This window comes from Coturnix japonica, chromosome 1, assembly GCF_054131305.1.
Source record: "Coturnix japonica strain WE chromosome 1, WE-NBRP24, whole genome shotgun sequence".
NCBI lineage: Eukaryota > Metazoa > Chordata > Aves > Galliformes > Phasianidae > Coturnix > Coturnix japonica.
The window spans coordinates 138076391-138091384 of record NC_140663.1 but is presented as its reverse complement, the minus strand read 5'-3'; positions in this window follow the sequence as shown (position 1 = coordinate 138091384).

Below are 14994 nucleotides of genomic sequence, written 5' to 3'. Positions count from 1 at the left end.
TCTTTCTGCAGTTGACAATGAATGTAGCGGGCAATTAGACATTCCTGAGAACTAATCCTAGCTTATAGTGAACAGAGATACATTCAGAAAGTATGAGAGCTAAATCCAGATATTTTGCTGCTTTTCTTCCTTGTAAATAAGTCTCTGTTTCCTGAGACTGCTTAGAAGATTTTCATAATGTTCCCAGTAAAAGAGAAAGATGATGTTTAAATGTACTACTAATATGATAAGGTTATTATTAATGTTGTTTCCAAGAAAGAAGGTCTAGCTCTTAGTACATACTGATAGCTTATGACCTGAGTGTCTTGGCATTTAAAGAAATGAGAAAGAGACAATATATTAGCAGTAATACTACTGATCTCATGTGAAATGCTGTTTTAAAAGATTTTTATTTTTTTTTTAAATATTATTTTAACATTCTCATGCAGCACACAGTATTGCAGGTTCTAAAATTCTTTATCTAGATTATTCATAATACTTATTATAATTTTACCCATAGTTACCTTCTGTGTCTTATCTGAGACAAACTGTGTAAGAATGATACTACTTATCAAACAATTTACTGATTAGGAATACTCAAGTTTCCACAAATAACTATTCTTCAAAATATAATGTTTTGTAAATAATCTACTGAATAAATAAATAAATAAATACATAAAATGCATTCATCATTAATGCAAAATAAAACATATGGTGGTATAAATTTCTTCTGTTAAAAATACAGCAAGTACTAGTATTCTTCAAAGGAAATGATATATATATCAGAGTATCTAGTAATTTTAATTAGCATAAAGGGCCAAAAATTTGTGGGTACAATATAATTTGATGCAGTCTAAAACTTTATTATTATTTTTTAAATGCAATCTGGGTTTTTTTTGTTGTTGTTGGTTTTTTTTTGTTGGGTTTTTTTTTTTTTGGTTTCTTGTTTGTTTGTTTTAACTGTGTTTAATTAATTTAACAAAATTACAGTTTCAGTGGTGTCATTAAAGAAAAAATACACCAGTAGAGCATGGAAGGTAGTATCACAATAAATATTAAAAATATATATTGACACACATATTTGCTTTGCCTGTAAATTTGTTTCTAAATTCTGGGAGCTAACAGAGCACCAAGTCTCCTTTTATATCTTCAGGCTGCCAACAGAACCAACAAGGTGAATGCTTTATTATTCTCACACCACTTTGTGAATTGGCACCATCTGGTAAAATAAATTGCTGCTTTAAAATAGGCACCCACATGTTATCACTTAGAAGTGAATAATGCATTTAGTAGTTCAACTCAGAGCAATGGAACTGTTGCTAATTAAGCACTGTTGTTTTGAGAATAAGTCATTATATGGTTTTTAAATGCAATATGACTCCTGCCTTTTTATTATTTTTAGCCTGCTAAAATGCTCTGTGATTTCAAGTGCTTCTAATTCCAAGCACAGGTAAATTTCTTCCCAGTTTACCCAACAGATGTACTAACGCTTTACCTATTGCTCTTTATTTATTTATTTATTTATATATTTATTTATTTTTAGACTGAGTATCTACAAGCTCCTACTACACGGTCTTTCTTAAAATCTTCTAAGTTATACTGCTAAACACATGGAAGTTAGTTCCATTAAGTTACATTCCAGACATATAGATAATTTCTTTAAGCCATTCTCATTGTTGAAACTAACTTTATTGATTTTTCTTACTCTTTTGATGTATTATGTAGTGAAACATGGCTCTCATTTCATTCCTAATTCAATCCTTCCCAATTAGTTTTCCTCTTTATGTAATTGTCAATGCTCTTTTAATGTCTTTCTGTTACTTATTTAGCTCTGCACAAGTGTGATTAATATCCATTTCTTTTAAAAGTTTACCATTTCATGTATATGGCTTGGCAAGTTTTCTTTCTTCATAGAATATGCTAATGCTTAGACTTCTCTAGTTACCTCCATAGATTCAAATGCTGAAACTGGATATTAGAAACTGCAAAAGAAATTGCAAGAGATTCTGTAGAAAATGTAACAAAATTTTCAGAATGCAAATCTGAAGGAGTTGAGGTAACTTAAGGCAGATTTTTTATTTCATCACAGTTTTCATGAAAGAGATGTAGCATACAGATCCTAAATGGAATCTTTTCAGTAAGTTTCAAAACTAATCAACAACTGGCTTTCTCACCTGGTTGCAGTGGGTATGAGGTCTGCCCTGAGAGTAATTCCTCCTATTTTATTATGTTGACCCACAACATCAGAGGGAGATATTCTGCTTTTGCAAAGGTTGAACTGACAAAATTCTGTCTGATGTGGAAGCAAGTGTGAAACAAATGCATGCAATTTGATTCCAATAAATCCATTTAATTCCTTCATGGAAGGAAAAAAAAAAAAAAAAAAAAAAGACACCACCACCCATTGAGGTGGTGGGTGGTGCATATCAGCGGTGGCAACAACAGTGTGTAACTTCTGCTAGTGCAGAGTTCTACAAGCACAGCATACACAGTATTATTCATTGTTGGTGAAAACACACAGCTGATAGTATTGGCTGTGTTGAAAAACAATGGTTTGTAGCTGGGAATTTATCAAATAATATTATTATGCTCTTCATATCTGTTGATGCTTCCAGAGAAATAAATAGGAGGCAATACTTTCAGAGTGACCCACTTATTTCACTATTGTCTTCATTCATAAAGCATTAAAGTGTACTGATAACCTTTTTATTCCTGTGCTGTAAATTAATTAAATGGCCACAATATTTTTTTCTGTATTGAATCATCAGAATTTTTTGAATTTTAGTTCTTATCACAATCACATGTAAAAATAAAATGTCTCTCTGCAAACCAATGAAAATTTCCCTTTTAATGAATGAGGTTTCACTCCAGCACCATTACTATATCTCCAATAATCTTTATAATATGATAGAAAGAGGAAACTAAAACTAGTAGATTAAAGACTGACTCTACAAGCATAGAAGTTAAACATTCAGTGAACAATAATGCAAATATAATAAATTACAAATATGTAATTGTTAATAAACAATTATATAAAAAGCCTGCAAAATATATTTTTTTAAATTTTATTATTATTTATTTTTTATTAGTATTGAGAACATCAGCAGTAGAACTGAACTAACTTGAGTTTGATAAGAATTTTAACAACCTCACAAATAACTTGGAAACTGGGGAATTTATGAAAGATTCAGTCCCTCTTTACCTCCTAGATGCGGTTGCCCAGAACCATGTCTAGATGGCTTTTAAATATCTCCAATGAACAAGACTCCACAAACTCTCTGCAGAACCAGTTCCAACACTCACTCATCCCCATAGTAAAGAAATACTGCCTAATTTAGAGAAAATGCCTCTTCCATAAATGTAGTAAAGAGGAAGGTATTACTTAGAAGAGTTCAAAAGTTCCACAAAAAAGCCTTAGTTTAAAATCAGGGAATATTCTCACCACAAAGAAAGATTTTCTCACAGAAGAATTATTTTATAGTAACATATTAAATTATAAAGAAAGACTGGTAAACATAGAAGGTTAAAACAGACATCATAGTTTTTACCAGCTAAACTACAGTACTACCATTTCATCTGATGTTAGCTGTATATTTATTACATCCTAGGAAGCAAAGCAAATATACTGAGGTGTGTATAATAGTTTGCTAGGTTACTAACTGAAAACGTTCTGATGTCTTCATATCTGATAAAAAGTAATTAAATTAATGAAAGTATTGCAATGAAATGTTTTCTATTCTCACTCCCAGAATGTTGATTTGATTTCTTGTAGTTAAAATTTTCACAGTGTATTTCAAAATGCATTTGGAATTTGAAGCGGGGGGGGTGTGGGGTGTGGGGGGTTGGGGGGTGGTTAATGTTGTATGAAAAGAATAACCTCAAACATTACAATATATTTTTTTATAAAATACAATTACATCATCAACACTGGATAGAGTAAATATCCAGTTCACTTACCTGAAATGTGCTGAATAATGGATCATACTGTCACAGTTGCTATGGTATTTGTTCTTACTCAGAATATATGTTTATGGTGTGCATTAAGTTTTACGCTTACAGTGCCATTGCATTCTTTCTAAACAGTATTTTAAGAGTAGTTTCTTGCAGTGAGCTAGTTAAGTAACCGGACATCAAGTAGCTGAATAAATATTAGAATAATTTGCTGAAAACTTTAAGAGCTAACACATATAATTTGTTTTTTAATATATCTCTTAAAAATCATAAATACTCTACTTACTCAGTTTGTGAAATGTCAACTGACATTTGAGATCAAACTGTAGTCACACTGGATGCCAGAAACCAAATAAGAGTTTGACCTGATATCCTGTATGGTGGTAAAATTACAGCATCCCTTTTTATATTTCTGACATGAAAATTAAAATGAAAAAAAAAACCAACATATCTACTATCTACTTTTGTAAGTAGATTACTTGAGCAGCAGACATCTCACATATCAGATTACAAAGGTTTAATGTAAATAGATAACTGCAAGCTTCTGAGTTTTCACTCTTTGCATAGGTGATCTATTCTTCATCTCAATTTCAAGCAACGAATGAACGCTGCACCGGTTTTCATGTTAAACTGGCTGAGATGTGGAAGAAGCTGGAGATGACTGGAAAGCCACATCCGTAAAAAAGGAAAAGCAAGCTTTCCAAAGTATGGAGACAAATTTAAAGAACAAAACTAGTTCAGTTATTTCTGTTAACCCAAAATTTATTTTTAAACAAATTATGATAAAATTACCCATAGCACTTTCCAAATAACTACTAATTAAGCTTTTATATCATGGATACTTTGAAGAAAGTCAGACTGCCTTTCTGCTGCCATCCATTACAAAGCTATAAAATTTAATGGAATATGTGTGTGACAGTTCAGACTTTACCAACATCTACACAACAAACGTCTGCCTCTGATGCGGTGGCTGATGCATTACTTGCAGATCAGCCTTTGTATTTTGTTATAACTTCAGACAATAAAAGTAGGTAAACTGAAAGCATAGTTCATTTCCTCTTAATATAGAAGGCTACAACTATCTTTGCCTTTACTGTAAAGCAAATATTAAGTGATTAGCATTATAATGAAGGCTAAATCTAGTTTGCAAACTCATCACTGATAACTCTGCAAAAAGTATACTGAGCTAGAGCAAGGTTTTAATCAAAGTTACAGTAGTGGAGCTTGGTTTTATATACAATAAGAAAAAAATAGTATTTTCCAGGTTTCACCTTGAGCACAATGCCTACATTCTTCAGTCACAGGAAGCTCTCTGAATGGCTGGGCTGTTTGTAGTTCATACCAAAAGATCTACAAGGTACTAAATCAATCATCTTAGATGTATTCCAGTTCATCATTATTGTAGTTGTTTTCATTTGCATAGAATCTGTTTCATACTTCAACTGATGTAAGTAATTTTCATCTGTATGACCAGTTAGTCTCAAAATGCAGAACACTGAAACACGATCAAAAATTGAGACCTCTTGCTTTTAGTCAAACCATAGTTTTCCACCTAATTTCAAGTATGAGTGGATCAGTGGTTGCATATAAATGATTATATGGTGAATTTTACCCTCCACTTGAAATCAAACTCTTAATAAAACTATTTATAAAACCCTGTTGTCAAATCATTAGTTCTCATAAGCAACCTGTGTATGTACTAGATACAGTAGTCTTGTTTAGTATAGTCTTGTTTAATTCAGGACTACATATTTGTGAAATTAATTGAAGATAAACTGAAGTTTAACTGCAGAATCTGACTTTTGAAATTTGTTACATACCAAATTAATTAAAAGCCATCATGTGAATACAGTAAAAATGAGACTTTTTTTTTAGACATTTACATATATTCATCTTCCTTGTTTTACGTTATCTTTTTGAATCAGTCAACATGTTATGCCAACATTTGTACTTTCAAAGCAATACATAAATTATGCTATTAAAAACTGGAGTATTTTCAATTAAAATTAATATTGTGTAATGTTTTGTTTTGTTTTTCTTATGGAATCAAATACAATTATTAACAGCATGTGTTGCATAACTGATTATAAATGAATAATAATAAAGTATTAAGGAAAAATACATACAGAAACTAACAAACAAACAAAAAAAAAAGAAAATAACGCTCAATCTGGGAACACATCTGATTTTGATGTAGCTTCAGGCTTTGTCAAACAAGACAAAGAAAGAAACAATTCTAAAAATATTATAGAAGAAATTGTTCACTTATCAAAAATATTAATAAAGACAAATGAAAATGTTTAAAAAGAGAGCTGTCAGTGGTATTTCTCAAGCCAGCTATAATATTATGTAGCTTGAGCATCGTGATCCCAAGCTCATGCCTCATGGCATGCCTCCTGGGAAGTCCCTGCTGAGAACTTCTAATGAGTCATTTTGAGTAGTCTGCTTTCATTTCCATCAGAATTCTCCAAATTCTCTTGTAATATTCCTTTTTTGCTCTTCTACCCTCTTCCTGTGCTATGTTTGATTTAAATGAGCACAGAGATCTGGAACACTATATAAACACAATTATGAATTCCCTGAAGGAAATAATATTTCAAATCTTTGATATTCATGACAAATTTATAACTTTTAATGCAGTCTCATGCCAATTTATCAAACTGATCTTCTGAAGCAAACTTTGTTTTTAAAGTACAGATACAGAAATATTTCCTTGGCTTGGCACAACTATGCTAAAGTGTACTTTACTGCTTCTCTAACTTATGTACCCTGCTCTTAATTTTACTTCATTAAAAGGAATACAGGGAAAAAACCACAACATTGCATTTACTGAAAGAGTTAAGTTTTTTTGTATCTATTATATTATTTTTTGCAAGTCTTGTATTTGATAGCATTCAATGTACATAGATAGAGGGAATCCTAAATATGATTTATTTAGGACCTGGAGAGGAGCTGAGTACAATTTTATGTACAGTTAAGAAAACTGAATAACCTTCATTTCTTCTTTAAATAAATAAATTAATAAATCAGGTACAAACAAGAAGCAATGCAATTGTGCATTTTAGCGGGAAACACTAGAGTAATTTTACTTCTAATCATTGTTCTGAGTACTGTTGAAGGCACTTGGAATTAAACTTCAATTGAATGAAGGACAGGAGCCAGATATGAGGTACAGCCATCAACAGTGAACTACAGAACTATATATTTTGTTATAATTCTTTTTCTTGTACAAATAGATCTGAATTGTTTCCTACAAATTGTTACACCCTCAACAGCACCCACTCTAGACCACTTTAAAATTTTACTCAAGGGAAAAAGAAACAAACAAACAAACAAACAAAAAAAAAACTTGCTTTGGCTGATTGGATTTGTGTATGACATCCTTGGTTATTTCATATAAAGAGGACAGTGATGCCTGTTCCGTTCCACTTTCAAAGTAAGTAGCTTAGGTTCTTAGTTCATGAAAATCTGTAAGATGCTGAGGTTCTATGCATAATAAAGAAATAAAATAATGAATTCACACAGGGCAACAAGGGAAGATAAACATTTTCTAGTAAGTTTTTAAAAGCAGTATGTATAATATTGTTCCTATTATGTAACAGAAGTTGATTTGATACTATGAAGAAAGTTTCTGTATTCATAATGAACTACGATAAATATGAGAAATACAGGGAGAAAAACAAAAAAATAAAACAAAACAAATAAACAAAACAAATAAACAAAACAAAACAAACAAACAAGAGCAAGCTTGGCAAACCAGCAAAGCTATAAATGTAAAGCTGTTTGAAATTTCATTCAAATACATACAGAAATATTCTATGGCATGGGTCAGTCACAGTTCACCCAGATTAGAGAGATCAGGACAGCTGAACAATCTTTGAGAAAATAGTACTTTCATAGAATCATCAAATCATAAAATGGCTTGGGTTGAAGGGACCCCTAGGATCATAAAGTTCCAGCCCCCCGTCACAGGCAGGGCCACCAATTTCCAGATCCATTACTAGACCAGGTTGCCCAGGGCCTCATCCAGTCTGACACTGAACACCTCCAGAGGCGAGGCATCTGAGCAGCCTGTTCCAGCACCACACCTCTCCCTGTGAAAAGAACTTACCCCTGACATCCAATCTAAACTGTCCCTCCTTGAGCTTAAAACCATTTCTCTTTGTCCTATCACTGTCTACCCAAGTTAAAAGTTGATTGTCCTCTTTTTATTACCCCCTTTTAAATACTGGAAGGCTGCAATGATGTCTCCTGTGGCCTTCATTTCTCCAAGCTGAACAAGACCAGCTTCTTCAGCCTGTCTTCACAGGGGAGGTGCTCCAGCCCTCTGATCATCTTTGTGGCCCTCCTCTGGACCATCTCCAACAGCTACACATCTTTTCTGTATTGGGAGCTCCAGATCTAGACACAGTACTCCAGCTGAGGCCTCACAATGGAAGAATAGAGAGGTACAGTCACTATCCCTGCTGGCCACCTCTCTTCTGATGGAACCCAGGATATCATTGGCCTTCCAAGCCGCAAGAGCACATTGCTGGATCATGTTCAGTTTTTCATCCACCAGGGCCCCTAGGCCTTTCTCTGCAGGGCTACTCTCAAGAAGTTCTTCTCCCAGTCTGTCTGAGGGGCACCAATTGTCACCAGCCTCCACCTGGACATAGTGCCATTCATTACAACCCTCTGTTTATGTTGTTCCAACAAGTTCCTTTTCCACCAAATAGTAAACCCCTCAAATCTGTATCTCTCCAATTCAGACAAAAGGATGTTGTGAGGAACCATGTCAAAGGCCTTCCAAAAGTCCAGGTAGATGACATCAGTCACTTTCCCTTTGTCATTGCTCCACCATAGAATGCCATCAGATTTGCCAAGCATGACCTTCCCTTGGAAAACCAATTCTGGCTGTCTCAAGTCACGTGCTCATCCCTCATGTGCCTTACCATGTACTCCTCCATGTACATGGAGGATTTGTTCCATGATCTTCCTAGGCAAAGAGGTGAGGCTCACTGGCCTGTAGTTTCCTGGGTCCTTCTTCCTCCCTTTCTTATACATGGGAATGACGTTTCTGTTTTTGAGTTCCTAGGGACTTTGCCTGACAGCTACAACTTTTCAGATATGATTGAGAAAGGCTCAGCAACCAAAACAGCGAGTTACTTTAGAACCCTAGGATGAATGTTATCTGACCCTACAAACTTGTATATATTGAGTCTCGTGAGGCAGTCTCAGACTTGCACTGCTCTTACACAGCAGGATAATTTACTCATCCATTTGCCACCTAGAGGCTCAGGGCTGTGAACTTCAGGGACATGAGAAATACGTGAATCCTGTATGCCAGTGAAGGCCAAAAACTCATTGAGTAAATCAGCCTTCTCTTACTGCATATTGTTATTTTTATCTATTGTAGTTTCCATGGAAATAAATAGGAGACATTACTTTTGGAGCAATCTACATATCTTTACAGAAATATACACAGGTAATTTTATTTTCTTCACTGTTATGAATCCCTATGTACAAATTATTGCAAAGATTGTGAGGTAAAGATTCCATCCCACTGTCAGGAATCTACTCATTGTTTTCTACAGGCAGATTAAAATGTTTCCTGATACATAATAAAAAACATGCTTGATTGTGGCTTAATTCACATCCTCTTATCACAGAAAGGTTGTTCAGCCATAAGACAAGCTCTATTTAAGAGCAAATTGAAGAATTAATTAAAGTGTAATTCTAGACTGCAGTTTAATATTGACTTCAAGGATATTTTTCCAAATATGTTTAAAATAGGAGTCAAGAAAAAAGGTCTTAAAATCTATGACTTTGCCATATGATGAATTTTCTAACAGAAGAAGATGAAAAAAAAAGTTAGGAATATACTGAGGAAAATATGTAGAGCAAATTTCTGTGCTGTTCTTATAAAAAGTGTAGTTGCACATTCAATTTTTCTGTTTTAAATTCAGAAATTTCTACAGCAATGTGATTTACCACATCGGCAACTGCTGTTGTTTAAAATTTAATAATAAATTTAATATTTAATTTTTTAAATTTATATTTAATAAATATTATAATTATATATAAATATACATATATATATAAATATATAATATCATAATATTATTAAATATATTTAATAAATAATAAATAAATAAAAATATTTAAATTTTTAAATTTAAAATTTAATAAAATACGTACTCAGGGAAATTGAAAAGAATAGCATTTAAACTAAGGCAAAAAATAACACATTCTATAAATGCAACAGAAAAAAAGTATATCACAAATCATATGAATATACTTTGCCGTTAAAATCAGCATCTGTAATGAAAATCCATGACATTTTTTATCTCTCAAGCTATCATCAGTTATGTTAACTGATTACAAGTATACCTCCTATGATGTGTTCTGTACATAAACTAATAAGCATTTTATCATTTCCCCTGTTGGGATGTCTTGCTGACTTTATTGTGAGTTTTGGAAGTTCTAAAAAAGGGAAACATTTTTCCTCTTGTAATGTATTTATTATTAGCACAGATAAAAACATACTAACAGGCTGAAAGAAATAATTGTTGGCATTCCATTCAAATATGCTGTGTATGATACTCACATAATAATAGATGTAAATTGATCACGATGTAACTTCCATATCCCATGTGCAAATAAGTTTTGCCCTGATAAAGACAGAAAAAGAAGGAGAGAGAAAAAGTGTAATGAAGGAATAAATGAATATCCCGAGAAAAGGAAGTATCCAAACCATAAAATAAACTCTTGGAAAAATAATATATTAAGGGTAAAAAATAAAGAGAAATTCTGAAAGAAAACTGGTATTAGGACTAAAGAGGAATAGTAGGTATTAATATTATTGTTGTTGTTGTTGTTGTTTATTTATTTATTTATTGTTTTATTTATTTATTTTTCCGTTGCTTGGACTACTTCATGATGACAGAGGAGTTGCCTCCTTTGAAAAGCTGCAAGTAGGCAGAAATCCCAAGTGAGTCAGCTTTCTTTCATTTGTCAAGATTTGTATAGATCTGAGACCAGAACAGTAGTTTGAATGTTCCTTAGAATATATATATATATATATATACATATATATATATTTTCATAAAAGGGCAGATTCTCATATATGTGCACGTTTTCACTTATCTAAATAATTCTTTTCAGATGAAGGAAATATTCTCTTTTTTTGTCCAGATGGTTTTCATAGTGGCACCACAAGAGTCAGAAGATTCAGTCCATGTAGAGAAACAAGTTTTCTGATCAGAACAATTATATGATTTTAACAAATTAATGGCTAGGTAGACCTCCTTGGTTTTTGTGTACCTGAAATCTTATATATCTTTTGTAAGATAATGGAAAATATGTAGGTTGCTCTGAAAGTAATACCTCCTATTTATTTTCATGGAAACCAAAATAGACACTAAGAGCACAATAACAGTATTTGATAGAGCAAATTCAAACAAGGGCCTGCATGTAGCACTTGCACAAATTGTACCAGTGGAGGTGACCCACTGCTGCCATCACCACTGCTGAAATGCAGTTCTCACCACCTCACTGTGCTCACATTCATTCTTTGGTCTCTCTAAACTTTCATCAGTGATTGGCAAATGTCAGTGGGTGCATTTTTTTCACATGGAGGAATTCAATGACACTTTGCTCCATATGCTCTTCCACATCAGACACCATTTTGTCAGACTGCCCTTCTGCTACCATTTGTCATCTGACAATGAAATTTAGCAGAATACTGAAAGAAATGTTCAAACTCTAACACTGCACCACCAACATCAACTTCTGGTGTCATGTGCCAACACAATAAACTAGGAAGAACAAACTTTCAGAGCAGCCTTCATGTATAGTAGGTGTCTGGTAGTTCTGCAAAATGCAAATGGGAAAATCATAAATGGTATTGTATTTTGTTAGTAAAGAGTAAGGATGATTACATCCATCTTTTCTGCCTATTTTGCTGTTTATTCTGTTCTCAGTATTTGAGAATTTATTTTTTAGGAATGTGTAAGCATTACCCCCAAAATCCATACATATCAGCAGAAAGTCACAATTATAACAAAAACTTATTTCATATATCCTATAATTTTATAATGACTGCTTTCTCCCATTTCATTAATCAAATTCCATTCATAAAATAATTATTCAACTGGAAAATATACACAGATGAGCATTTTCTGCTGTTCTGTCATAACTTTTGGCATGACCATGCTTCTTCCTCATCAGCACTTCAATTACATTCTTCTAAATTTTTTTTTTTTACATAGCCATACATAATGGCTAAGCACCCTATGGTGAAAATATAAGCTGAATAGCCATGTGCCTGCAGTCTTCCTGCAAAGTTAGCAGGTTTTTGATTGGTTCTAGTAGGTTTGGGGAAATGACCATTTCAGACAGGACACAGTGAAGCAGAAAATGGGCAGATGCTGTAAATTACATAATCAGTATAAAGAAAATTCATCTGCCATTTATAGAACATGAGGTTAACTGATGGAATACTGACTGATTCATGCTAATTTAATGACAACTTTTAGCCATATGGCCAGAAAACTGTATTTTACAAATTCCTAATGCTGACCCACATAAGTTAGCCTAAAAAAAAACATTTGGTGAGTTTAATAATGGATTATACATCAAAGCAAGAACTCATTACTGTTACATGTAATGAAATATTTATTTTTAATCTGACAGTTCTACTACTTCTAAACAGTAAGAGATTACACTGTGCAGCAGCATATATAATAAATGACTGACTACTTTTCTGCTGTGCTAGTAAATACATAGGTTTTTTGAACCTTATGCTTTCTTTGCTGACAGTATGAATCAGCGAGAAGAAAACAGAAACTCCTTTTTCTTTCACGGATTTTCCAACACGAGATCTTCCTTGGCTATTTGGACTTATTTTGCCATCATGTTAGCCAATATCCATGTCGTCTGTTTCTTTCTATGTATCGTAAGTTCACAAATATTCAAAATTTGGAAGCCCAGATAGTGTCCCTGATGCTTTTGTCTGAAACATCTTTGTGGTTAGTCACTGAAAAAAAGGAAATAGAACGGAGAGGAAAAAAAAAAAAAAAAAAAAAAGTAATTCAGAACATAATTTGGCTGACAAAAGCAATGAAGCAATAACCACTCAATTATCTATGCATGGAAAGGTTTTTGTTATGGGACATGGAGGCTGCTGGGCTGTCCTCCGTGAAAAGAGTCCAGAAGCTGCCCATCATAGATACAAGACTGTTTCATCTGGTTCCAAAAGGAACCTGCTGTTGTCCAAAGCAGAGACAGTTAGAGATGTTGATTTTGTCTCTGTAAATACATATTTAAGAAATAAAAAATCTGCTGGGCAGCAACAGCTGGGAGAGATGAGTGAGAAAAAGAGTGAAACATGTCTGCAGATACAAAGATTGGTTCAGCAGGAGGAGAAGGAAGTGCACCAGATACAGAAGCAGAAGTACCCTGCAGCACACTGAGATACCTATAGCAGGCTGTCTCCCTGCAGCCCATGGGCACCATGTGGAACAGATCTCCACACTGAAGCTCATGGAAAAGCTCTGAGAGAGATACAGCCCATTGGGGACTATGCTGTAACTCACTGTTCTTGAACAGTGATGATCTCCATGCTATAGACCTACATTGGAGCAGTTACTGAAGAAATGAAATCTGTGGTAAGCTGATGTTGGATTCATTTTAGGAAAGATGGCATCCCATGGGAGATAAATGCTGGAGCAGGGGAAGAGAGTGAAGATGAGGGAGCAGCAAAGATGAAGCACTACGGACTGACTATAGCCCCTTCTCCCTGTTTCTTTGCTCTGCAATGGAAGAGGAGTTAGAAGAAGGTGTTTTTAGTTTGCTTTAATTTCTCATTGCTCAAGTTTGTTGCTAATAGCAAATAGATTATATTAATCACCCTACACTGAGTCATTTTGGTCATTAAAGTAATTGTTAAGTGGTCTCCCTGTCCTGATCTAAACCCTTGAGCGCTTTTCCACTGTATTTTCTCCCCTTTTTCATTTGAAATAAACAAATAAATATAAAGACAGCTTTGATGACTTTCTAGAATCATCTTTTCTAGGTACATTAAGGTAATGCAAATAATGCAAATAATAATGCAAATAATAATAATAATAATAATAATAATAATAATAATAATAATAATAATAATAATAAATAACAATAGCTTGAAATAGTGCCTTGTGTACAGTTAAAAAAAAAGAAATCCTAATAGAATAAAACAGGTACTTAGGAATAGTCCTTAGAATTTAGGCAGATCATGCAACTCACAAACTATCATCAGTGCAGTATTATTGTTTTTAGACATGGAGACAAAGATGCACAGTAAAATTTCAAAGGCTATCTTCATGTCATTTCTCAATTTTCTCATAACTATCTATAGAATCTTCTGAGAGCTTCTGCAAAATTAATGTCTTATATTTTATTATGTTGGGCCGCAACATCAGAGGCAGATGGGGGTGGCATGGCAGTAGGGGCTGAAAACTAATAAATTTTATTGCTGTGGGATAGATGGCAGCAGAGGAGCAATCTGACAAAAATGTATTTGATATGGAAGTGAGTATGAAGAAAAGGTATATAACTGTGTTCCTCACTGAGGAAAAAATTGATCTCACTGACATTTATTGATGCTTGCTGAAGATGTATAGAGACCAAACAGTGAATGTTAGCACAGTAAGGCAGTGGGTGGTATATTTCAGCAGTAGTGACAGTACTGTGAAAGAAAAGACAGAATTTGGACAGTCATGCACAGCTGTCATGCTACAAAGTAAAGAGCATCCTGATTTACTCATCCACATGAAGTATTATGACCAGGGAACTGTGTACAGAGCTTTGGATTCAGTGCACTGGAAATTATGGTGGCATCATTGGAATACTGAAATGTTTGCTGCAGGTGAGTCCCATGTATGCTCACACAGGAACAGAAAGAAAACTGTACGAAAATTTGTCAGGACCTATTGAATCAATACAAGACTGGAGGTGACAGTTTCCAAGACTACCAAAGACAAGATGTGATATCATCACCACAAATGTGTGTTAAAACACAAATGTGTCCATGGAATGGTGGTG